Below are 26,010 nucleotides of genomic sequence, written 5' to 3' on the forward strand. Positions count from 1 at the left end.
AGGATAGTTGCCTACTTCAAGCAAGATACAATTGAGGAAAAGAAAAATAAAGAAAAGAAAAAGAAAGAGGGGGAGTCAAAGGAATGAAAAACAGAAAAAGAAGAAAATAGCAAGAGGAACTTTGACAACGAATGAGCCCTCAAAATGTAACAGCCAACTAAAAGCAGTTTCCATAAAAGCAGAGTTTCTCGTTAAGCAAACTTAATTTTGGTCCTTTGGTTTCCTACTTCAGAGTACATTTGCAGTTGGGGTTTCACTTAATCTCATGGTTGAAAACTACTAAAACATGATATGTATGGTCAGTAGTGGCAAAGGACAAGCCGCCAACCCTCTTGTGTGGACAGGTCATATGCCGCTTCTGTGAGAGCTCTCAGAATCCTACTGATGGAAACTTCTGCTTGGGATATATGAGCTTTAAGGATGTAAGAGGTGTTACATCCTCTTGTTTCTTCAGCGGAGTGTTTCCAAGGCCTTATCTCTGTGGTCCAGGGAGCAAGTCTGCTCTCTGTTGACTTTCTTCTTCTCTGGTTAGAAAGAATTCATGTGTGAATGGTATTTGGAAAAGATGCAGGGCAATTGGAAAGGGCAACTGAACAAACATTGTGTGCCCATTTCCTAAGTAAGGTTCTAATGGAAAAAAAAGTATTTTCCAGTAAATTTTATATTATATTTAATCTCAATATACAGTGGCTTAATGGCAATGTAGACCTTAAAGTCATGAACCTGCCAAGTTGAACTGAATAACAATAGCAGCAGCAGCAACAGAAGGCTTCCATGGAACGTATTTTTTTGTTCTTAGATCAGATATCTACTTCCTTGATCCTCTGAGATACAAGGCTTTATGACATCACAAATTTATCTTATAAAAAAATACAGAGCATGAAAGATTGAATCTGCTTTTCCTTCTGTCTAGAGCGTGCTCATTCTATAAAGATCAATAGTGGCAGGTCAAGTAGGAAATCATTAAGAGAATGTGGGGTAAGTGAAGATAGTACTGGCTGAATGGGAACCAAAGCACATATGAACTTTCAGAGTATGTTCCTATAGAAGGCCTTTCATGATTAGAATACAGAACTGAAAGGATCAAAGGAACCCAAATAAGAGAAGAACATTAACAATCAAGAAAATAGTTTGTGATCTTTCTAAGACTAACAAAGCATTATTAACACTAACAAGCTAACTTTAAAAATCTCAGGAATAAGATTCTCCTAATCTCCATGAAAACAGATACTGTAATTTGAGCCATCAAATTCCTTGCACAATGTGCATCTCAAAGAATCAGGTGCTGAAATAATAAATAAAGTGAGGCAAATATCCTGTATTGTATGTACAGAAAATTGCTGGCTGTTGCAGTGGAGAACCTTCACAATCCTGGTTAAGGCTCTTTCAACAAAAGGAGATTGTGCCACTCATTTTCTTGTATTGTCTTGTGTGAGCACACATGCATGCATGCACACACATCCCTAAGGCTCTTCGATTATTATTAAGAGTGTTCAGTATTCTGCAGTTCTGAAACTCTCCTTCTCTTCTGTGATGATGTACTCAAGAGACCATGAGACCAATAAAATCTCACACATAGCTGGGAAGATTAATCATTCTTTTTTACAACAGGCATTTCCAACCCTTAAAAGCCTTGGTTTCTGAGTAGGGAAGACACAGGTAACATGTGATTGCTTAATCAGGGTCTGCTTAAACAGCCCTCTCCTGAAGGCTTACTTAGAATTCCTCCCAATCTTTTCACTTATATCAGAATGTGAGTGACTGTTTATTTCTGTTCATCCAATTTACACAAGAGAAGAGAACAAAGCGTTTTCTTAGCTCGCCTTTGTTTGCTTGTTTTCATTGAATCTGTTGTTTGCTTCATAAGAAGCTGTGTGTGTGTGGTGTTAGATGAAATTGAGTGAGACCCGACAGTCCGGAAGTGCAGAATTTGAGTGGCAGGCTAGCCTCATTCACCAGATGAATCACTCACTCCAAGCACAAGTGGTTCAATTTTGTGCCTCAGCAAAACTGCAGATTACTACATGCCATACACCAGTGGGTCGCAACCTCAGCTCAGAATTAGAATTCCACCGGGAGCTAATTTTAAATACCAGTGTTCATTCCTTAACCCAGAGTGTGAACATTTCCAGGTGTGTGTGTGTGTGTGTGTGTGTGTGTGTGTGTGTGTGTGTGTGTGTGCGCACTCACATATGGTGGTTGACAACTAAGTGCTTCCAGTGCACACAATGGAACTGGATGAGAATTTATCATGGATCTACACATTTTCACTGTTGCTTTCTGAATATAGAGTGAGATGGCAGAGTTCATGAATAAGAAACATGCTATAACTATGAAAAAGCCAAAAATATGGAATTGGATAGTTTCTTAAATAAATTTGTGTACTTAATATTCCTTAGAGAATAAATTGATTTTTATTAAGATATCAAAATGGATCCAGTGGCATTAAAGTGGCCATTCTTGTTCTAAAATTTGCCAGGAGTTCATCGGAATACCCAAGTAATGGACCTCCCTTAGTATTTTTTTTTCTTTTTTAATCAGAGACCACACTGAAATTTTTTTTATCACAGAACATTCTAAATTGAAGCCAAGAAGCTCAATGGCTAAGAATGTTTTCTGCTCTTGTATAAAATATTTGATTGGCTCCTAGCACCCTCATGTCTGTTAGTTCAAAATTGCCTCCAAGTAACCTTCTGCCCTTCATTGATAGCAGACACACTAATGGTGCTTTTTCATACATGTAAGCAAAACACTCAAATGCATAAAATGGAAATATATAAATCTTGTAAAAATGTTAAAAATAAAATTAGAATTTCAAATCGTCTTTTTTATCCAAAGAAATACTTTGTGATGGATCTAAAAACTCATATATATTGGCCATATTTTTTCCACATACTAGTAACATTTTACTTTAGACTTACCTTGTGAGGATACATAACACAAAACACACAATATACACAATGCTTCTGTGAGGATTTTGGTTTGTTAGGCCCTGAAAGAGCTGCCTTTAACCCATCAGAAAATGGGCCTGAAGAAAACCTTGCTATCCTGCTGTGACTCTCTGCTAATTCCTCTTGTGCCTGTGGTGCCATGCTTTCTGAGAGGTTTTCTCTTGGGTAGGGATTTTGCTGCATCACTTCTGTGATGAGTTCTCACTCCCAACTTTTAGGACTGTATTGTGCACCTAGAGGTGCCTTCTGAATTTGTCCACCTACATACAGCAACTCTGTCTAACCCCTCAGTCCTGCTGCAAACATTTCTCTCATGTTTGAGGGTCTCCGTTGTACTACAATCATGGGAAGAATAGGATTTGATGACAAGAATCATCACTTCATTTTGCCCCTGCTAAACAGATACTGCCATGCTGTCTAGCATGCCATATCACATCATTCATTAGGCTTTTGTGACACAACTGTGAACATCTCATAATTTTCTTACTTAGATGCTGAATTTTAATATTAGTGGGGATGTTCACAGAGGCAAAGGCCAATCAATAAATAGCAAATAATATGGAATTAACCCTTTGGTTCTTTTGCCTTAAGCACAAATAACCTTGAGCAGCTGGACCTCAGTAAGAAAGTCACCTCTGCCACTTTCATCTCCATCATTGTTCCTCGCAAAGAACAAAATTCGAGACAAGGTGCAGCTGCCAGATGGCCACTTCCATTAATGTCTCTTCAAGCCATGAACACAATATATCTATCTAACCAGTTCCTATGTTTGTATAAACACTTCTAAACACCCAATCAATCACATCTTTCTAGCTAGCACTTTTCTTAGAGACGTATATCCCCTGACCTAGTAGAGACTAGATGGGACTCTTTTCTTTCATGAGCTGTGGATTTAATGGACCAGACACAACAATGGCACAGGCGAGTGATTTCAAGGAACTCTCATTATAACCAGGATCTATGTTGCAGTGATTCACAGGACACAGGTACTGCCTTTAGAGACACATTGCCTTACAGAGAGTGCTGCAAACAACCAGGCTGACAGCTTTCTCTAAAGGTCAAAAAAGGTTATGTGAGTCTCTTAACTGTAAAACTCTGGCTGAGAAGAAATTTATAAGTTTCTGTCTTCCGGAAAGTTGACTTTGGTAATAGTGTATCTATTAAAATTTGTACAGTAAGGTATCCCATTGTGAAGGAGAAAATGATCAACAACATTTAAAAGTACGTGTGTGTGTGTGTGTGTGTGTGTGTGTGTGTGTGTGTCTAAATGTAAACTGAATTCATACCTAGGAACTATCTTGCTTTTCTATTGTTTTCTTTCCTTAATTGCTTTCTGTAAGTACACCATTTTGTGCTTATTGTTGTTTCTTATAAGTTCTTTTATAATCAGGTTCCAAAGTTTATGCTAAAAGGCACAAACAAGAACTAGGATTAGTTGAGTCTGCTTTAAAAGCACAGGAGTTTATCAGAGCCCAATCTGTCTTCCACAGACAGAATATTTGTACAGATGGAACACAAAGCTGCTCTGAAGGAACACTACGGCAGTCCAGTCTGCATAGGGACAAAATGTTCTCTACAGAAGAGGATCAGGAGTGTAAAATCACCAGCCTTCAATGACTGCAACATCCCTATTGGAGTTCGAAGAACATTTAATAGCACAGATTTTCAAAACTTCAAAAGGCCTGAGTACAAGGAACAGAATAGTGTTTTGCTGCAAAACTTAGGAAGTCATGATGCCTGACAGAACACATGATGTGCTCATTGCTCTAGGATTCCAACTTCAAATAATTTCACTCTGTTTTCAAATTCTGACAGTTGATAAGGACATAAAGCAAGTTGTTCTTCATATCCAAAGGTACTTGGGACTTTAGGATAAAGATAGGGCTCTTCTACGAACCTAATTGTGAACTCCTGGCAGTGTAGACAAAAGGCTTGTTCCTGACTGGTCCTGATGAGAGTGTTGGAGGACACTGGAGGTAGTCCTTTTTTCCCCATCTACTTTCACAAGGAGTTGAAGTATAAAATGTAAATTTTAGTTGTATAAAAATGCTACTGAAGTCATTTCCCTTTGCTATACTTTGAAGAAAAGGGTTACTCTGTTTAAAATGTAATTCCTGTGTGTCTGAGATTATCATCATTACATAGAGAGCTATATTTTAAATGTTTCTTCCTTTTAATATGTCCTCTACTTCATAAAAACATTCCTCTGTTCCATTATCTGGAGATTTTTGATTAAATGTTCTTGGTATGTTTGGGAAAAGAAATAGATATTGCCTGACTCTTAATGGGCCAGATAATGAGCTAGGTATCATGAGGTATGATGTTCAGAATCTGAGACCAGTTTCCATCTTTCACTCAAAAAGGCAAAGAACGACACACTTTGTACTTGGTACTCAAATCAGATAGTTGGAGGGAGGATACAGAGGGTTTTAGAACAAGTATAAATGCCATGTTCAATATAAGGTTGACTTCATACAACTCCAGACTTCCTTTTTATCTCACAAGCAATTCCCACGGTTCTGTGTGTTCAGTCACAATAAGAACCCTGACTGTGAGATTTTCCAAGACAGACTGTTATGTTTAGGCATAGAAACCCACCATCCTTCCAGATTTCCGCTCTATCTCAATACAGAGAAAAGCACTGCCGGAAGCATAGTGTTTGCTTGTGGTACAAGGGCCTAAGGAAGAAATAATAATTAAGGGGTTGTTTTACTTCTGTTTTGCTTCCGTTTATTATGATATAGGAGGGGGGACTTGATAGCACCTAGAAGAATCTTCTAATTCATGAGGGAGCTTCTAATTCACGAGGGATCTCCTAATTCATGAGGGATCTTCTAATTCATGAGGAGGAATGAGATATGGACAGTTTTAGGTCAATGATCTGCCTTAACTGGTGCACATAGGAAGTTCTGGTGGCTCTTGAAGCCCCGGTTTGGAAAAAAATACAATTTTGTGCTGTGGAGATGGCTTAGCTGATGAAGTGTTTGCTTTGTTCCAGCCCCTTGTTTGTTTGTTTGTTTTTGTCTTTTTTTTTTTTTAGATGCAGGCCTGATAATATATACTTCTAATCCCAGGCCTGGGGAAGTGGGAAGAGATGGGTCCCTGGGCTTATTAGCCTGAAAGCCTAGCCTACTAGATAAGGGTTAGACCGTGATCTATCTTGACTAAAAGAAACATCCTCTTCTCCACTGAAGAATGGAGTCCAAGACTTTGGATTTATTGAGTTCATTCTTAGCTGAGCTGTATGTGTGTATGGGCATTTGTTTTTATACCTTAAGAAGATTGTTTATTTTCTTGTTTCAGAGGCTGTACAGAGAAGATGAACTCAAAGCTCACCTGTCTTGAGAAAAGGAATTGACTTCAGAGATCCAGCAAGGGGTCAGCAGGAGGTAGGAGTAATCTGACCCAACCAGGCTAGGGAGAAGAAACAGCCAGTTAAGTCCACATTGTTTGATGGAGAATCTGTCTTCCCTGGGATGTAAAATGCAGCAGTTCGAGTGCTTCATACTGTTCTTTGCTGAACCATGGCCTCCTCTTGTACCAAAACAACATTCTGGGGAGACTACAATGTCCAAGTTGTGGAAAGCTACATCATTTGTGTGATGGCTAATGAATTGCTGAGCTATGGCTAGGTCAAGTGTAAAGGATTTCACCACAGCCTGATGGTTGTTCCTTTTGGGTAAGCTCTAGCTTATTAAGAACAAAAGGATAACGAGGAGGAAGAGTGCTTCCTTGCCTCACCTGGAGATCATCTTCACCCTTTTACATTCCTCCTATACCTTATAAGCATCCACACACTGCTAAGTTCTGTTGTGTGGATTTCAGGTATCCTATCTCAAACCCATTTTGTATAAGCCTCCACGGTGTCCACATCACCAAATTATTTTGGTCAAGACAACTGGTGTGTGCAATGATCGCACCTTTTTTCCCTACCTGATTCCTTCCACTTCTATCTTTCCTTGAAGTAGTAAATATAGTTGTATTACAATCCTTTACAGTTATTTTATTGAGTTACATATGTCTATATAATGAATTGTAGTGTTCTTTCCTCAATTCTGTCTGTTATCCTTCCCTCCTCTCTTTCCTGATGTTCCTTTTCCATCTCAACAAGCTTGCCTCCAACTTTCATGGCCTTTTTTCTGTATGACCCAAAGAAATTAACTTCAGTGTCTTGACAGGGCATAGTATATAAGGCTCTTTACTGTAGCAATGGCAACATATGAGTGGCTGAAGAAAATTATACCCCTTCCCTAACTATGCTTAAATACCAATAATCCTTCAAGGAAATGGGACATTAAGGATTCTTCTCCCATCCAGGAGGTAGCTTTTTCTTCTGGGGTAGAAAGATGATCTTCTTGACTTTTAATGTATGTAGCCAACCTGGAAATAAACTCTATTATCCCTTTATTAGTTCCTTGTCTCTATACAGATGTCTATGGAGATCCATACTTATTTTGATCAAGGAGGTATTATTTTCACAACTGTCGAGCCCTGTCAAGTTACAGAACTCATTTTTATAGTCCATATAGGATACAACAGTGTCACAGATAGTCACAGGATTTGAGTAGTTTATGCTAAGGTTTAATAAATCTTGTACAGAACCAAACTTTATATCCTGTAATTTCCTTCATCTTTTCAGTCCCTTACATATTTTTTCATCACACCCACATAAGACACATGATAGAAATTCTTTGAGTCCTATATGATTTTGTTCCTTACTATTGTGAGTTCCACACAACATATAATTTCCCAATCACTATTACCCTAAAACCTCCTAAGCCTGGAGAACTCTAGGGAATGTCATTTTAGTCATCCAACACTCTGTGCTCAGGTAGGTTCTCACAGTTGGATTATATCTTCTATTGTGCTTTCTTGACTCAAGTCATCCATCATAGCACACACCACTCCCAGAACACCATCTACTATGATTACCATGACACTATAAACTTAGCTGCAGCCACAGTTAGGTGCTTGTAATAGCTGGACTATCTCGCTTATATTTCATGCTTCTACCCACTTGGAAGCACTCAGGTTAAAGGACATTTTATAAAGGATGTGTATTAAGGCATTTCTCCATCTTTTTGATTAAGTTTTTTGCCCCTTTGCCCTTCCATAACTCTCATTATAACTGAAATTAGTTGCTCACTGGCTGTGTTCTCTGTTCAATTATATGGTTCTTGAGGACAGGGGTCAACCTTACGATCTATCTGCTCCACTGATACATCTTTAGTACCTCACACATTTCCCTAACAGCCACTTATTTATTAAGTGGATTGATAAATGGACAGAGAATGAAAATACTGTCATTACTTTTTATTAGATTTAGCAAATGATTGTTCAACCTTTCATTTGAATCTGCCCTTGGGACTCTCAAGAACTTCACTGACTCTGTTCCTCTCCACCACTATTGATTTCTCTTCCAAGTCTTCATTCCTATCCATGTCAGAGTTGGTTTGAGAAAGTCTTTAAAACATCAGTTCTGTTTACATTAGAGATGTTGGTAAAGGGGTGTATGGTGTGTGTGTGTGTGTGTGTGTGTGTGTGTGTGTGTGTGTGTGTGTGTGTTTGTATGGGTATATACAATAAAACAAAGGCTGGCCTCCACGTAGCTTAAATTTTAAATATTTTTGTTATTTTGTTACTTCAGACAAGGTCTCACTATCTAATCTAGGCTGACATACAATTCAATATGCAGCCTAGGTTGGCCTTAAATATGTAGTAAATATTCTGCCATAGAGTCTACAATTGGTGATTCAGGCACACCAATATGCTTAGTTTAAAATTTAAAAGAATCTTTGAAGAAAGAAAGAAGAAGAAAGAAAGAAAGAATGAAAGAAAGAAAGAAAGAAAGAAAGAAAGAAAATATTGCTTTCAGATCCCAATATTTTCATCTTAATTATATACATTTTCTAATTTTGCCCTTCTAAGTGGTTTATACAGGACAGTTTAGAAGGCCATACATAACTTAGGTTATAGCTATTACAACAATGACGACGATGATGATGGCAACAATTACTACTCCTACTACTACAATAAAGAGTAAGCATTAAGATTTCTTCCTATGCATGCTGGTATTTGGGGAGGGTATGGGTGTAATGGGTCATTTTGCTTAAGACAATAGGATTGCAGCAAATGCTGATGACCCTAACACTATTATGCTAATGTAGCTAGGGCAGTGGGGCATCACCCCTCATCTGATTCCCATCAAACAAGGCTTACATTGACTCTGCATCTTTAGAATTCAGTGCTTTCTGTTTTCCATCATCCTGTAAAACTGTCATCCTACATGTACTAACTTTTATAAACACTTTTGTCAATCCTTGTGCTGGTGGTAAAGGACTGAACTCTACTGCTGAAGGGAGTCTTGACGGCCAAATTCATCAGTCCACTTAGTATCAAGAAGTGAGAAGGCAGCAAATCCCATTGACTGGGTACAATTGGGGATGAAAGAGATGAGTACAGGTCATTTTCTTGATAAGCCTTTCATTCTGTAAATGATCCTCTATATTTATTAGTTCAACATATTACATATTAATCTGAGATGGTTTAAACTATTTTAAACTGATTACTCAAAATTCACAAAGCCGTAGATTTTTACAAAACAATAAGGTAATTAAGAACCCCAAATAAACGTATTAAAAATTGCAAAAAAAAAATTCTTTGTAAGCAATGCAATGCAATTCTTTCAGGTAAAATATGAGAAAATAGTTACAGAAAACATCATGTCTCTTCCCCCCATATTACCCTGTGATGGTTGGTTTGGTTGCAACCATTTCAAGGTTCTGTCTTTCCCTACCTTCTGGAACATGCTCCCAGAGTAGCTTAACTGCCTTCCAGGACAGTCATTCCCAAACTGTTGGAAAAATCCCTTCTCTCAGTCTGGGAGTCTGGGTACATTCCTTTCGAGTACTGTGGAAATGGTCTTCCTCTCTTAGCTACCTGGTCTCTGAATAGCCAGGAAGTTAAGTCAGGGTGAGGTAGACCAGAAAGAAAGGAGATATGTGTCAGCCACACCCACTAAAGGAGACTCAGCAGCAACAGCACAGCCATCTTCAAAGGAAAGGACACCAAAGCACGAGGAGGAGAAAAGTCTTAATGACTAATTGGCAAGCCATCTGTCTACTTGTGTTATCCCCCTATGTTACCTTCACGATTTTCCTTTTTAAGTTCTCATTGATCTAAGCCCAAAGACTTTAAAGAGTGTAATATATTCCCATCTCCTCCTCAGCAAAGCTGCCCTCACAGATCAGGGTTGGCTGCCTTGTAGACTTTCTCATTATTTTAACAGTTAAGAAGCAGAGACCCACAAGTTCAGACAATTTGGCCTGCCCTGTCCAACTACATGGAATCAGTAACATTAGAAACTCAGTATTTTAATTCTCCCTGTTTCACATCTTGCTAGAATACTATCTCACTAAAAGGAGTTTCTTTGTTTTACAGTGTGCTGCTTTAAGTATTTTATATCTACCTTCCTTGCTTTCCTATCTTGAAACCAGAAGCCTTGAATTTTGTTCCCTTCCATCAAAATGTATAATTAGAAAATAGCTCATATTTTCTTTTACAACTAAAGATGAAAGAGAATATGTGCTCTAACCTGTCTGAGGCTGAGCTCCTGTTTAGATGCATATCCTGAGATTTGGAATGGAAGAATTCTATGTTAAAGGTCTCTAGAGACTGGAGCTGACAGAATGCTTATGTCTTGGATTTACTAGAATGCAATGGACAAAAGGAGGCTAGTTTGGCAACATCCATCTGTACTATGTACTGTGCATAAGCTGAGAACCCTGTAGCTATTCAGTCCACATATCTGAGTGCCTGAGCAATCACAATATGTTGTTGAAGGCCTGCAGAATCACAGTTCTTTAGATCAGTTGTAACCTGAAGAAACTTGAGTCTAACAACACTGTAGGGGTGGCTGAGATGCCCCCAGTCACCAGCAGGAAATGAAGGCAGATGACATCTCTGTGCATTCCCTAGTCTTATTTCCATCTGCACTGCTGAGGAATAGCTGCTCTGGAGAATGGACAGACTTGTCACCACAGTTCAGCTTTCTAGAAAATACCCACAAAGACACAGCTCCCAATTTATCCAATCCTATTAGTTTGCAGGCAAGATAGGCAATGACACTATGACTATGAACCTGGCACTTGAGTGGCCTTAGTGGAGACTAGGGTCATAGTTTATTCCAGATGCTGATCTGTTATTAGCAATAGGAAATGCATGCAACACCTGATTCCAGAAACTGTACTTTGGAGAAGTAAGTGCCTGAGATGAGCCCACTCATTTTCTATAGAGTCTCTCCAGCTAAAACACACAAAACACAAATGACAGAGTGGCCCTGAGTTCCCACAGAGGACAGCGAATAGGTTTATCATTTCTTTTTCTTTTCATATCTGAACAAATGTGTCTTCAGTGTCATTGCTGTCTCCATTTTGGTGTTTCTCTCTCTTGCCTCAGACCTCCTGGGGACTCTGAAGGGGGAACATCTGTGTGTCTGTTTTGCTCCCTTGTGCTAAACCTGCTAAATAGCGGCAAAGCTAAATTTTTAATGTTCCGGAAGCTCTGTGTGTGAAGCGATGATATTGGTTGCAATTGAAGAAGAGTTTTAAGACGGGCAATTTTATAGCAACTTACATAATGCATGCCAAAGTGTGAGGCTGTTATGGAATCGCATCTGCGATTGAGAGCTGTATAATACAGCAATAGTATTTGAATATTATCAGATTGTAAATGGTGGAAATGTGGTATTAAGTGTTTGTGGAGAGTGAATTATGCCCTATTATACTGCAGACACCCTGGGAGCAGTGGAAGCAGCCGGTGAATGGCGGGCTTCTTTGATTTATTAACAGGGCTAGTTGACTAGGATTATGCTTATTTTTATGTGTGCAACCATTATAAGTTCTGAGGCTGTACTCTGAGGAGGACTCATGCAGTGAGGAGGGATAACAGTTATTTGCAGCTCCTCTGCCTGCCATAGCTCTGGGCAATTTGTTTTTATTTGGAAATGAGAAATTTCTATCTATCTATCTATCTATCTATATCTATCATCTTCACCCACCTACCTACCTACCCATACCATAAGCCATTCCCCACAGATGACGAGACTTTGTGAAGAAATAGAGGTATGGACTGGAAAGCCAAGCAGAACATGATCAGAGATCAAAAATATCGTGATGGTAGGACTATAAAAGTGGGGCGGAAATTAGACAGTCTCATAGGATCACTAGAGTCAGCACAATGGCCTGGAACTGAGGAAGAAACATGGTCCAAGCAATAAGAAAGGTTTATAGTTGTAAGAATGGCACTGCTGAGAAGCCATAGTCAAAGGTCAAAAAACAGCTCAGGTAAATTAAAAGCAGCGTAGATGCCATGATGAAGGGAAATGGGCAGTGAGCAGGCCCAGTGCTCCCATCACTGTGTTGGAAGGTCTGGTTGTGTGCTCAAGACACACACTATATGAAGTTGTGAAAATAGTTACCATAAAATCATGAAGCAGCAAATCCCACAATTACTTTGCAATTTAAAATGAAACAAACATCAACATAGGTGACCTGTGTTCTGTAGGAAACATTCTGTCTCTAATTCTGAGGAACTGATCAGGGAAAGAGGCATATTGTCTCTCCTTATTCCTTACGATTCATTTCTAAAAGGGACCTGGATCAGTCACTGAGGATGGAAAAGGGAGGGGGAAGCATGATGCTGGTGACTACAGCTGAACATATTTCCTGCATGGTTTCCACAGTAAAAATAATAATAATTTAGGAAGACCACCAGTTCCTATGGTGGAGGACAGAGGCTGGCAATGGTTGATAATTTTTCTCAGCTAGTAAGTATATGGAATCATTACGCTTAGAATTGGTATTGAAAAGAAAGTATCAAAAAGAAAAAAAATCACCGAACAGCACCATGCAGACTCCTTAGTTCCTACTCTAGAAAAATCAAGAAGGCAGATAGTCTAAAATAGGCATCTCCCATCCAGAGAGCAAGCAGAAGTAATGGGAAGAGGTGAGTCAAGGGCAAGGAAATGGCTCTAAAAGTCAAAGGGGATTCAATGGAAAAGAAAAATTCAGGAATTTGAAATCCTGACTCGCCCACACTGCAGCTCTGCCCAGACGTCAGTACAAACTGTTGGGATATGACCTGGCCCACAGCCCATGGAGTCTGTGCAAACAGATATAACATTGCCAGAAAGGTAACAGAGGTTCTCAAATACAAAGACAAACACACAACCAAGCATAACCAAATATCTGGGGAGAGCCACACCATGAAGGAGAGGTGGGGCGCCTGGCAAATAGAACACTGAACTCACAGAAACAGAATAAAGCAAGCGAGGGATTTGAGTAAATATCACACACTTCCACTGAGAGGGACAGAGGACACCCTGATCATTTACAAAGATTCAATTTCATACTTGGAATCTGAAACTTAAGTCCTCTAAATGACAATGGAAACATTGAATAGTGGAGTATCCAAATGCCCACAGAATAAAAGAGAATTCTGAAGGATGGTAGAGTTTAATTGATTTTACCCTCAGTTTAATAAAAATGAACAAGCATGGAAAATAGATTTTAGATGCATACAAAAAATGATTTCTAAAATAGTAATTGAAATATGCAAGGCAAAGTGGGCTGTTCAAATATAAGATTTCAAAACCTACCAGGATTGAGAAAATTTTAATTTTTAAAATAAAAGATCTTATGAAATCATAATTTCAAAAAGGAAAAAGTACACACTGAAACATCATATTACGTGTTAAAATCCCAAAGGTGACAAGAATGTTCTAGAAGTGTCCAGAGAGAATAAAATGTTGTAAAGGGATTTCCACATCTTAACAGTACTGAGGTGACCTTTGCCTTAGTAAAGGTGGGTATGGAAAATTCATCTCCTTAGGTGTTTTCAGGGTAAACTGTGTTGATTAATATTGTTAGCTTTTGAAAGAAAATAAAAGCACTTAATATTTTTATATGTTGATTATGGATATTTTTTCTGTAAGTCTGAAGGAATAAATAGAACCTGCATTCAGGATTAAAATTAATCTTCTAGAAAGAAATGAGATTAAGAAATAGCAGTTGGGAGAGAAGTCTTGTGTGTGTCACTAAATCTAAATGCACACTAGTCACCAGCTATCAGCCTAAAGGCAAACTTATGAATGTCTGCAGTTATACAGCACCAGTAAAATGTAACTGAATGACTCACTAATAAGCTACTTCTTACTAGTTTTTTTTTTTTTTTTTTTTTTTTTTGTATTTTTTTAAATCATGTTCTTAAACACTACCTTGTGTCTGGTAAGCATTGATTGGTAAGGAGATATTTTCTTCTCTGACAGCCCATTGTCTGAGTCATCCTTGCCTTAGTCTCAGATGTTTAACTTACGTCTTTTTAATTGTGTTTTAATACCAGATTGATTATGATCCATCAGTTATATACATGAATTACTCTATTTATTAATGAAAAAAATGAGGTAATAATAAACATTTTAAAAGTGCTATTTAGATAACTGAGAGAAACTAGCTCTTGGTGATACACAGTGAAGCATATGTCATCGTGAAGTTAGCTAGAAAGCAGAGATGATGAGACTGAATGAAGAAACATAAGAATTATGATTTCTATAGAACAATGTATATGGGTCAAGAAACAGAGAAGCTTTAAAGTGCCAACAGCTAACCAAAGACAGACATCCAGCATCTCTGAGTAATGAATTCACTGCTGAGACAGACAGTCTCATGCAAAAGAGTATAAACCTTAATTGCATCAAGTAAAGGCTGTGCACTCAAAAGCATGAAAGTCAAATGAAAAACAGGATCAATTAACCTCCTGGCCTTTCCAGAAGTGTACTATAAAGAGGAAAGGCAAGAATCACAGAAGAGATGCAAAAAGGAAAAAAATAGCAGAAAAACAAATACTTCCACGATGTAAATGAACATGTAGAAAAAGTACTTTGATCTCCAAAGAAAAATACTAAGCAGGGCGATGGTGGTGCACGCCTTTAATCCGAGCACTTGGGAGGCAGAGGCAGGTGAATTTCTGAATTCAAGGCCAGCCTGGTCTACAGAGTGCATTCCAGGACAACCAGGGCTACACAGAGAAACCCTATCTTGAAAAAGAAAAAAATAGTGGTGGCGCACGCCTTTAATCCCAGCACTTGGGAGGCAGAGGCAGGTGGATTTCTGAGTTCGAGGCAAGCCTGGTCTACAAAGTGAGTTCCAGGACAGCCAGAGCTATACAGAGAAACCCTGTCTCAAAAATCAAAATAAATAAATAAATAAATAAATAAATAAATAAATAAATAGAAATAAAAAATAAATAAATAAATAAAAGAAAGAAAGAAAAGAAGGAGAAAAGAAAAATACTATGTTCAGCTATATTTGAAGCAATGCTGCAACCATAAATACATGAACAAAAAAGATTATAGAATAAAAATTTAAGGATGATCAATAGGTGGAACAACATACGATAGAAGAAAATGTAGTAAAAGAAAAATACAACCACAGAAATGGAGGTGGCATAGAAAGATCATGAATAATATTTACTCAGGTCAATAGAACATATAATGAAAACACACTATAAAGCTGAAATAAAATCAGTACTTAAAAGGGAGAAAATGAGTAGAAATTAAGGTTTATTCTGTATGAAATCAAAGTCTATAAAAATCACAAGTAGGAATATAATATTTAAAGAAGTAACTCAAAAAAACACTCATTTAAGATGTCTAAAGGAATTTATTTTTCAACATTAATCTGTACTCTGGAAGACAAAGGATGTGTAAGTCCAAAATGATATGTAATAAATGTTCTGTGCTTAACAGTAAAAAAAAAAAAATCCTTAGGGATCCATGAAAAAAATTAATCAATTCACTTATAAAAGGAAAGAGAAATAAGCAAAACACAAGGCCAGCTGCAACATCTCCATGGCAACATTCAACAGCAAGGACAGCTGTGCAACACCTACAAATTACTTGAGGAAAGAAATTGACCTATGTATTTTATCTCTAGATCAGGTGTCAATCAATTATTACAGCAACTGACAAGTGGTTTTCAGCATGCAAGAACTGAGGGAATATTTCTCATGTGAACTTGTGAAAATTGGACTTCTCATCAGACTTAATCAAAATAAGAGTCAGGGCTCTCCAGCAAAGACATTGGCAGGTGCTATGTCTAGATTAAACTGTGACAAGAGCAGATATGACCCAAAGTCACAGGTCAAGGCAGGAGCAATAAGTCTGCAAGTAACTCAGAAAGGAAATGCAACTGGAAGATAAATTTCTAATGACTTAACATAATCCTATTCAAAGTATAAATGTAGGCATTAATGAAAATACAAGACAAATTTGAGGATGAGGTGCAATGTGAATTCTAGACTCCCAACAACTGTCTAAATCTTATTTAGTGTGTGTGTGTGTGTGTGTGTGTGTGTGTGTCCTAGCTGCTCATGCACTCCTAGAGGTTAGAAGTTGACTTTCTCTTACTCCATCACACTCTACCTTATTTCTTTGAGACAGGTTTGTTCACTCAACCTGAGGCTCAGTTTTAGCAAGCCTACCTGACGACAATCAAGTCTCCAGAATGACTGGTACAGGATGCCACAGTAGACCTTTGGTGTTGGGCAGGGAATAGACATCAGAACCTTATCTTTGAACAGCAAGCATTTTATCCTCTGAGTCATCTCTCCAGTCTGAACAGCCATCTAAATCATTGATACAAATATTATAAAGAAAAAGGGACAGAAATACTTTACAATAAGAATTATCAACTGATTATAAAAAACACAAAGCAATCTTAAAAGGTTAAGAATACTAATCTTTACTTCATGTGTATATGCCATGTCAGTAACTTAAAGTAGCCAACTTTATTTTTTAAGGGAAAATGCATTAAGTGACTTCAACTGATGCCCACCCAATACCCAATACACTAATACTAATACACTAATACCATATTTAATACACTAGGGTGGATAAAAACAATTTAAAATAACTCAAAAATATTGAAATATTTCATATTAGAATAAATTTTCCAGAAAACTCAGGGAAGTGGAAGCAGTAATTATGATACAAGTATTAGAAACATTAAAACTTTGCACTAACAGTCCCAAAATACAACCCTGTGTCTCTTTTAGAATCTCATAAGCAAAATCCTCAACAACTTGAAACTAATAAATATCTGTGTGCTTCACAGCATGGATCTAACTCTGTTAAGAGAGAGTAAACAAGTAAAAACACATAGATATTATACTTTGTCACCTTATATGCCAGCAAGATCTTGCTGAAAGGACACTGATATAGATAGCTATTTCTGTGAGGGTATGCCAATGCCTGGCAAATATAGAAGTGGTTGTAGACATTAAAATCAAGTAACTTGGATTTTTTTTTTCCTAAAAGTATGTTCAGGAACTAGAAAGTCTGAGAAATCGTGAGTCTTGTTTCATGAACACAGACTTAAGGTTTAAGCAGGAGTCAGCTGGAGCTGCTGAGAGAAGCCTGCCTGATAAGGACTCTCCACATAACTGATAGTATCGGTCACCTAAGTGTCCGACAGACTAAGTAACAAATCATACTTTTAATAGACTGTCCAAATTCCATGATTACTGTGAATGAAGGAAGCCATCCAATTCCAGTGCATGATTCCTAAAGGCCCCCTTTTAAATAAACAGGTGAAACTGAAAATTAAAAATTAGTAAAATCAGAGATCAACGTATGATCTGAACACTCTGGTCCCAAAGACCAATTCAGTAAGACTAGGTCTTGAGATTGGTGAAAATGGATATGAGTTAGCAACACACAGTGTAAAGAGGGGGAAATGGGTAGGGAGCTGGTGTGGGTATGGCTTACAGGGAAAAAGAAATGAGAAATAGAGGATTAAGGGAAGCATTCTTGGACAAGGGTTATAGAATAGGAGGACAGAGTTGTGTGGGTATTAGAAGATATAAATGCATAAGATAAAGAGAGATTGTAATGTCAAAGAAAAATCAACAACACATGAATAGGGTGCTTGGTCACTTTATTTTGAACTCTTCCAAATTTATATAGATGATAGACAGACAGATAGATAGATAGATAGATAGATAGATAGATAGATAGATAGATAGATAGATGGATAGACAGATAAGAGGCAACTAATCCCTTGGACCCATCTCTAATGTTCTGTGTTGTTTAAAAAACAAAATGTAAATAGACAAATTCCTTAAATAAAGGTGGAAAGATAATTCAATTCTCACAGAGATACCACAGAAAATTAGAAGGGTATATGCCAATAAAAGATGGTTCTCAGAATAAAACAGCAAGAGAACAAGAGAAGATGAAGAATTATCATTCAAAAGAAAATGATGATCGCTGACCAATGACAAAGGGAAGGCAAAATGTGTTTGTATTAGAAAATTGAAACATTAAGTAGAAAAGAACAAAGTATGTGAAAATAAAATAAGATTTAAACTCATTAGATAGTCAACAAAATAGAAATAAACACTAAGATATGGACATTCATCAAGTCTAAATATGATAAAATCCTATAACAAAGGTGGCCAAGAGCAACTAAAGGAGAGAAAATTTTATTAATAAAGAATAAAAAGAAAAAGAAGAAAGTGAACCATAGATTAATAATTGTAATTCTTAAATTCCCTGAATAAGGAAAACTATAATAGCAGAGCAGATATAGTATCTATAAGTGCAACCAAAAAAACTTCTAGAAATGGGAAGAATATAAACTCACACTATGCATATGAAAGAAGAGACCTAGAATGCCAGCCTTTGAGGTTGATCCGAGAAGATTCACCAACTTTAATGGATAAAGATTGCAATCCTCTAAACTATAAGCAAATGATCAAAGACCTAGCAATGACCACATAATCATATTCCTAATGAAGTTTTTTCCAGAAATATATAAAATAAGAAAAATGCACCAGAATTTGCCAATAATTAAATGTAAAGAGGATGAAGTTAGAATTTTACCCTGTGAATCTCACATCCAAATGTCAAAGTACGGCAGAATGTAAAGTTGGCTAGGGACCAAGGAACTGTATCCACCAACCCTGAAGACAGAATCTCCTGTCAGATGAAAATTGTCTGCAAAGGAAATCATAGGAAGACTCAGAAGAAAGATAACAAAGGCTACTTTACAATATACAAATGCATTCTGGGACTTAAAATGATGATGTGAAGTGAGGACCCGGGCAATAGCACACACAGTGATATTCTGCCTGTAAAAGCTTGAAAAAGTTTGATTCAGGCACTAAAGTTTAAAAAAACAAAACAAGAAACAAACAACAACAACAACAACAACAACAACAACAACAAAACCCTGACTAATGATGTTTCAAAGTCCCAGGATGGGGCTGCAAGATTGGCCTTGAAAAATTGACAAGTGCCTGGTTCTAGTGAATAACCCTGTCTCAGAATAAAAGGTGTATGCCAAGAGGTCAGGTACACATACATGTAAAAGTGACACTTGGAAATTATTTTTGTTTTTAGTATGCAAACGTTTGGAACACTGTGAAAAAGTACAAATAAAGAAATTAAAATAACAAGAAGAGATAGCACAGACAAAAGAAAAAAGCATTTCACTACCGGAGAAGCAATGGGTATACATTTAGGGGGAAAATAAGGGAGGAAAAAGTGAAACCAGACATTTAAAAGTTTAGAAAACAGGAGTTGCAATACCCCAAGTAAAGACATGGCTTTAACAGTTATCACTAGAAAGAAAGTAGAAACAGGAGGAGCAGTGAGTTGACTCTGGGCAGGAGGGCAACTTCCCAGGCTGACAATCTAAGGATGGAGCTGATTCACCAAGATGCCATTTGACCTCTACCTGTGTATTGTTGAACATGCATTTTAAATAAATAAATAAATAATAAATAAGTAAATAAATAAATAAATAAATAAATAAATAAATAAAATATTAAAATAATAAAACCTCTAAATATCACATCAGATCTTAAATTCAAAACAGGTTATTCTGACCATTTTGGTGCTCTGTGAGAAAGGTACCTGCTGTTGAGTCCAGAGACCTGGTTTCACTGGGCTGTCCATGGGAAAGAAAGAACTCGAGTTGTCCTCTAAAATCCTCATGATATATTATTTATGCACCCTCTCAGGTACACACACACACACACACACACACACACACACACACACACGCACACTAAATAAAAATATATACTGTAAAATATATGTAAATTATATAAAGAAACAAGGAAACATATATAAGAAATAAGGACAAAATCTTAAAATACTATAAACATGAGCTATTATGACATAACTAATCTGATCAAATGATTGTTTCAGTCAATAAACATGAGTAGATTTAAGTTTCTAATAAAAAAAAAAGCATCAACTTCTTCATAGAAGTCCTACTCATGAGCTTTTAAAAAAAAGTATACAGAAATCAACAAACATGAAAAATAATTAGGCAGAAGCACAGAGTAGGACAGGATCCCAAGCAATGTTAGCATATGCCAGAGAAGCACCCAAACACAGTACCATTGATCACTCATCAGAGAGTGCTTCTCAGCACTGAATCAATTCCACAGCTCACATGTCAGGAGTCCAGTCACTGCATGGAGAAAACACAGAGACTCTCACGGAAGTTCAGTACACACTAGGATGTGGTTCAGTTGGTAGAGCACTAGACTAGCAGTCATGAAGCCCTGGGTTCTATACCCAGCACAACATAAACCAGGTGTCGTGGAACATGTCTGTATTCTTAGCACTCATAAGGCAGAGGAAGGGGAATCAGAAATTTAAAGTTGCCCTTGACAGCACAGAGAATTAAAGGCTAGTCTGAACTACTTAAAACTGGAATACCATGTCAAAAGATCAAAACAAGAGATTTGTTCTGTACAAGGATTTGTAATCAACTTTACGTACTGACAACACATACAGTTTTTGTCCTCTATATGGTCTGATCTCTAAAACTGACCATAATCTGGGTTATAAAGAAAACATTTGTAATTTTAAACAATTACTATTACAAAAGCCATTGTGATTTAAATGCCTAAAACCTATCAGTGATAAAGAGCAAACCAAGAAGAGGCTACTTGATGTAGAAATACAAGTCTTCTATTAACCCTGTAACAAAGGGAAAGCTGGAATGTAAGATGACAACCTTTCCTAAAACAACAAGAGGAACAGAAGTCAAGCCATGTGGTACATACTGAAATCACAGTAAAGTGAGCAGCAGTGATCACTTTTCTTAGTAAGCTTGAGAATGAAGAGTGTGTCAAAGTTTTCCAGCTCAGTAAAACACACCCACAATACACATAGCATCCACATACTCAATCACACATACACACACAAACACTACATATCTATATAAAGTATACCACATATATATAACACACACAGACATAACCCAACACACCACATACATATTTATACCATACATACCACTATACTATACACACCATACTCGCTATACCCATACACAAATAACCTGTCCACACGTACACATACACACATACACACCATATACACATAAGGCACATATTAAACATGCTCATTAAATCACTTAAATATACCACCACATAGAGAGAGACATAAAGTAAACATGTATCACATACATCCAAGATACAAGCTATACACACATTCAAACCACCTCACACATACACACACACACATACACACACCTTCACATACATACAAGACACAAGTTATACACACACTCAAACCACCTCACACATACACACACACACACACACACACACACACACACAAGGATACAATAGAAATGAGAGAATTGTGAAATTGAAACAGGTAAAAAATAAATCATAATTCTACTAAAGTATAGAAAACAAACAAACAAAAACACACAAAATAGGCATGATAAAAGGGAAGCTGTTTTGATAGTAAGTAGATTTTACTTAAATTAGAATATATTATAAATACTTTGCCATAAAATTGAAAACTCAGATGTAATGATGATCTGGAAAAATATAGCAATCAACCAACAAAGAAATACTATAGGCAAAAATGAACATATTAATACATAGAACAAATATCCTTGGATCAATGTGAGTGTACCAATGTTTTAGGATGATTATAAAATAAATATGCAAATTTACATTAGTCAAGTCTAACGCATATGCATGGAGCCCTCTCATCAACCACATCCTATACTCCAGCCTGAACATATACTCCGTGCTTTTTGTTGTTGCTGTCCTTCCCTATATACTGTCTTTGATAGCTGCACAGGGAGATGAGTGAACACGTCCATGATAGTCACAATTCTTGGAAGAATAAATGGATGCATCAAGAAAAGCACACAGCAAAACCTCTTCTATGAAAGTTCCAACAGCTTGTTGAGCCCAAACCAGGATTCCTGGTGTGGTTGCTCTTAAAGTAGTGACAGTTCACTGTGTCTTGAAAAAGGGATTCTCAACTGATAAGGAAGGACATTCAAATCAACTGTGTGTCCTTGGAGTAGGTGTCCCATGAAAGCCCCAAGAGGTGGCATGACTTTCAAATCTGTGTGGTGTTATTTTCATGTCTACCAGCCCACAGTGGGCCAATTATAATTTTCAAAGCCACTGTGTTATGTTGAAGCTCATTAATATTTGATGAAAAGTTGTTGGCCAAAATGTAGTGAACATTTGAATATAGCTAATAATTATCAGAATATTGCTAATATCTACTGAACACTTTAGAGTGCTAGACACTAAATCATGTTTGTGTTATTCACTCTTCATAACAGCTTTATTGAGAAAGTAAAACATAATGCATTTATTCCATGATTTTAAGTTTCTGGTATGGTGTTATCTTATATGATATTAAGCACTAGTATAAAGAATTTACTTATTCATCTCTCCATCTTACTAGTGGATTCTCAAAAATCTATTTTTATGAAGACCATGGAATTCAGTAAGAATTTAACTAAAGAACTGTTCACAATGTGTAAACACTCTTACTCTGGAAGTCACTGATATATGTCCAGAAGGTTCCTATTTGGCAAGGAGGAATCTAATGTCCAACAGCCCAATCCTGATTTGTCTGTCTTCTGGTATGAAAGGTATCATATATCTTTCATAAAGATGATTTTACATAAAGCAAAAGCACTTAGTTTATTATTTGAGAGTTTCATATGTGTGTTTGAAGCAAATCTACCAATCCTCTTTTCTCTCCTCAAATCTTTCTTTCTTTCTTTCTTTCTTTCTTTCTTTCTTTCTTTCTTTCTTTCTTTCTTTCTTTCTTTCTTTCTTCCTTCCTTTTTTTTTTTTTTTGTAGATAAACAACAAAGAATATTGAGGCAAATTCTTTGGCTCATGTTTTTCAAAACCTACTTGCTTTAGTCTCACTTCTAGCCCACCACCCACCAGATGTAGCAGAAAAGAAAGGAAAGTAAGGCAAAAGAGAATGTGGACCTGCTTTAAAATAGTTGTTTAGAGTGATTCCATTCTACTTCATCAGGTTTTCAGCAGTTCAGTTCACACAAATCAGTAGCAGTACCTTGATCCACTTGCAGACACCATTCACAAATCAGCAATGGCAGTTGGATCCAGAAGAAACCACAAGGCTCTTCCAATAAGTGTGAGTCCACAAAAGCTGCAAGAAGCCACAAGAACCAGCAATTCTTGGGTGGTATTTCTCTCTATGAAGTCACAACAAATGATGACCAGCAAAGAATGGCAAGGTGAACCAATGACACATAGATTTGTCCACTGTCTTTGGAGTTATACTTATACCCTTTCCAAAAATCACATGTTCTCTCAAATGTCCACTCTGGCAAAACTTCACATGCCCCTTTTCAGGCAACTTCCAGAAAAACACCATGTGTCTGTTCTTAGAAAAATATCTTCCAGTGTGTCTACTTCAGCAAAAACATCCTCTGATAAGACAGGTTCCAGAAAAATATCACTTGACACAACTGAGTTGCCAAAGAAACCATAAATTTCCACTTTATCTTCCCACACACTCTAGCCTACTTCTCTCTCCCAAATTGATGTGATCTTGTTTTAATTTAAACTGATTTAGTCCCCCTAGAATAACATGTAGACAACCATTGCTGCAGTGCTTGTAGCCATCAGGGCCCATCACTCTGAAGAACACTGTCTCTTACTACCCAATTAGAGAGATAACTACTCCATGTATAAAGATCATATAAGATGGTCATCTCAGCTCTGAGTCTAGTGATGTGAAGAGAATCAAAGCTCCCAGCCAAAGGCTTATTGATGTTTATGACTCTGTGTAAGAGGTGAGCCAGCAAAAGAAGGTTATATGCACTAATAGGTATCATAGAAAAAAACAGCAGATGTGTAAATCTCATAGTGTGTACTATTGAAAAATCTTTTATCAATTCCCTTATTTTTATTTTTTGTAGGTTGTGATCATATACAGATTTGCCTCATATTCATATATATGTACATGTATATATATGAATGTGTATATATGTACATATATATATATGTACATGTATATATCATTATATTTCATTACTATCTTGTTTGTAATTCTCTTATGTTCAGTTAATCTCTGTCGCTAAGTTTCTCTATAGACACACATTCCATTTTGTGGTTTGTACACCAACATTTTCAATAATCTGCACATAAAGCATTGCCATGTGTGTTCATATACAAAATCATACAATGTGAAAATTCTCTGCTTAAAGTCTATAGGGAGGACAAAGCTAAACACATTTGATTGAAACATATTGTAAGGTAGGCAAAAACTTTTCACTGGTGCTTTGGTCTTTATATACTAGTAGACAATAAAGTGTAGCCATCACTAGAGAAAGTGTACATTTGAGAATGGTTTCATTAGAGAAAGCATAATGATCACTCTGGCTCAAGATTGAGTACAAGTGGAATGAAAGTGAAACACATATGGAAGTCAGATGTCTTGATTTTGCACTGATGTCTTTGGTTAAAGACACAAAGTAAGCAACAAACTAAAGAATAATGTTAGAGGAGCAAAGTCTGCATTTTTATGTGATGTGGTCTTTTTGTATTATCTTTCTGAGAGTCATTTATTTTCTCTCTATCAGAGAAATCTCCAGAATGCCTGTTACTGAGTTGTAGTATTTAAAAGAAAACAAAACAGAACAAACCAAAAATAGTATCTATAATGTGTCGCAATACTCAAAGTAAGAGTAAGTTTAAATGGGCCTGCATCTAAAAATCAATAGCATATGTTACCAGATTCTTTAAAATCCTAGCAAAACCGGGTAAAATGCAAGAATCCCAACTATCAGAAGGCTTTGGTTTGAGATTGAAGGTTTCCCATGGAATTATGGTACTGTTTGGATTCCTCCACGTTCCACAGTTCACAAATACTCCATCCCATGCATATATTCACTTCATCTTCAGCCACAAGTCCATGAGTGTGGCTGGTGTACAGCTACATTTCCGCCAGCAGGCTGTGAATCCCTTCCTCTGAAATACAACCTCTGTGGGTATAAACCCTCTCCTTTATCTCTTTACATCCAGGAATGTGCATTTCTACCAGGGCAGTAACAGAAGCCAGTGGAAAGCCCTCGACTTATAATTTCTTTCTTACAAGCACTATGCAATGATTAGTGGTGCAGGGTATTAATATAAAGTTCTGGCTCAGAAGAAATTCAGTAATAGATGAGACTCTGCAAGATCAAAAAGCTCTACGTGCCAATGCTGCTGGTTTGAAATGACAAAGCCATACTGTAAGGGATGAGAATTCTTACCACTGGTGAAAAACTTTCTGGGAGAGACAAAAGTGTAGTTTTTCCAAAACTGATGAGTCACCTTTGCTAAGATACAATCTCATTTGCAAACACAACAGCCTGTATTTTATAGAAGCGAGTTATTCTGTTGTAATTTAATAATTTTATGTAGCAACATGTAATATATTATTTATATTTTTCAGCTATTTAATGAAGTTAAATGTCCTGAAGCAGTAGGTAGGTATTACAAAAATTAACACTGAGCTGTATATGGTCTGAATGTTGAGTGTGTCAACATTTCATACCTACTACTATGATACATGACATTATCTGATCTGTGCCAATGAAAGAGAGAGAAAGAGAGGGGGAGGGAGAGAGAGAGAGAGAGAGAGAGAGAGAGAGAGAGAGAGAGAGAGAGAGAGAGAGAAAGAAGAAGAAGAAGAAGA

Source organism: Mus pahari, chromosome 15 (genome assembly GCF_900095145.1).
Source record: "Mus pahari chromosome 15, PAHARI_EIJ_v1.1, whole genome shotgun sequence".
Classification (NCBI taxonomy): domain Eukaryota; kingdom Metazoa; phylum Chordata; class Mammalia; order Rodentia; family Muridae; genus Mus; species Mus pahari.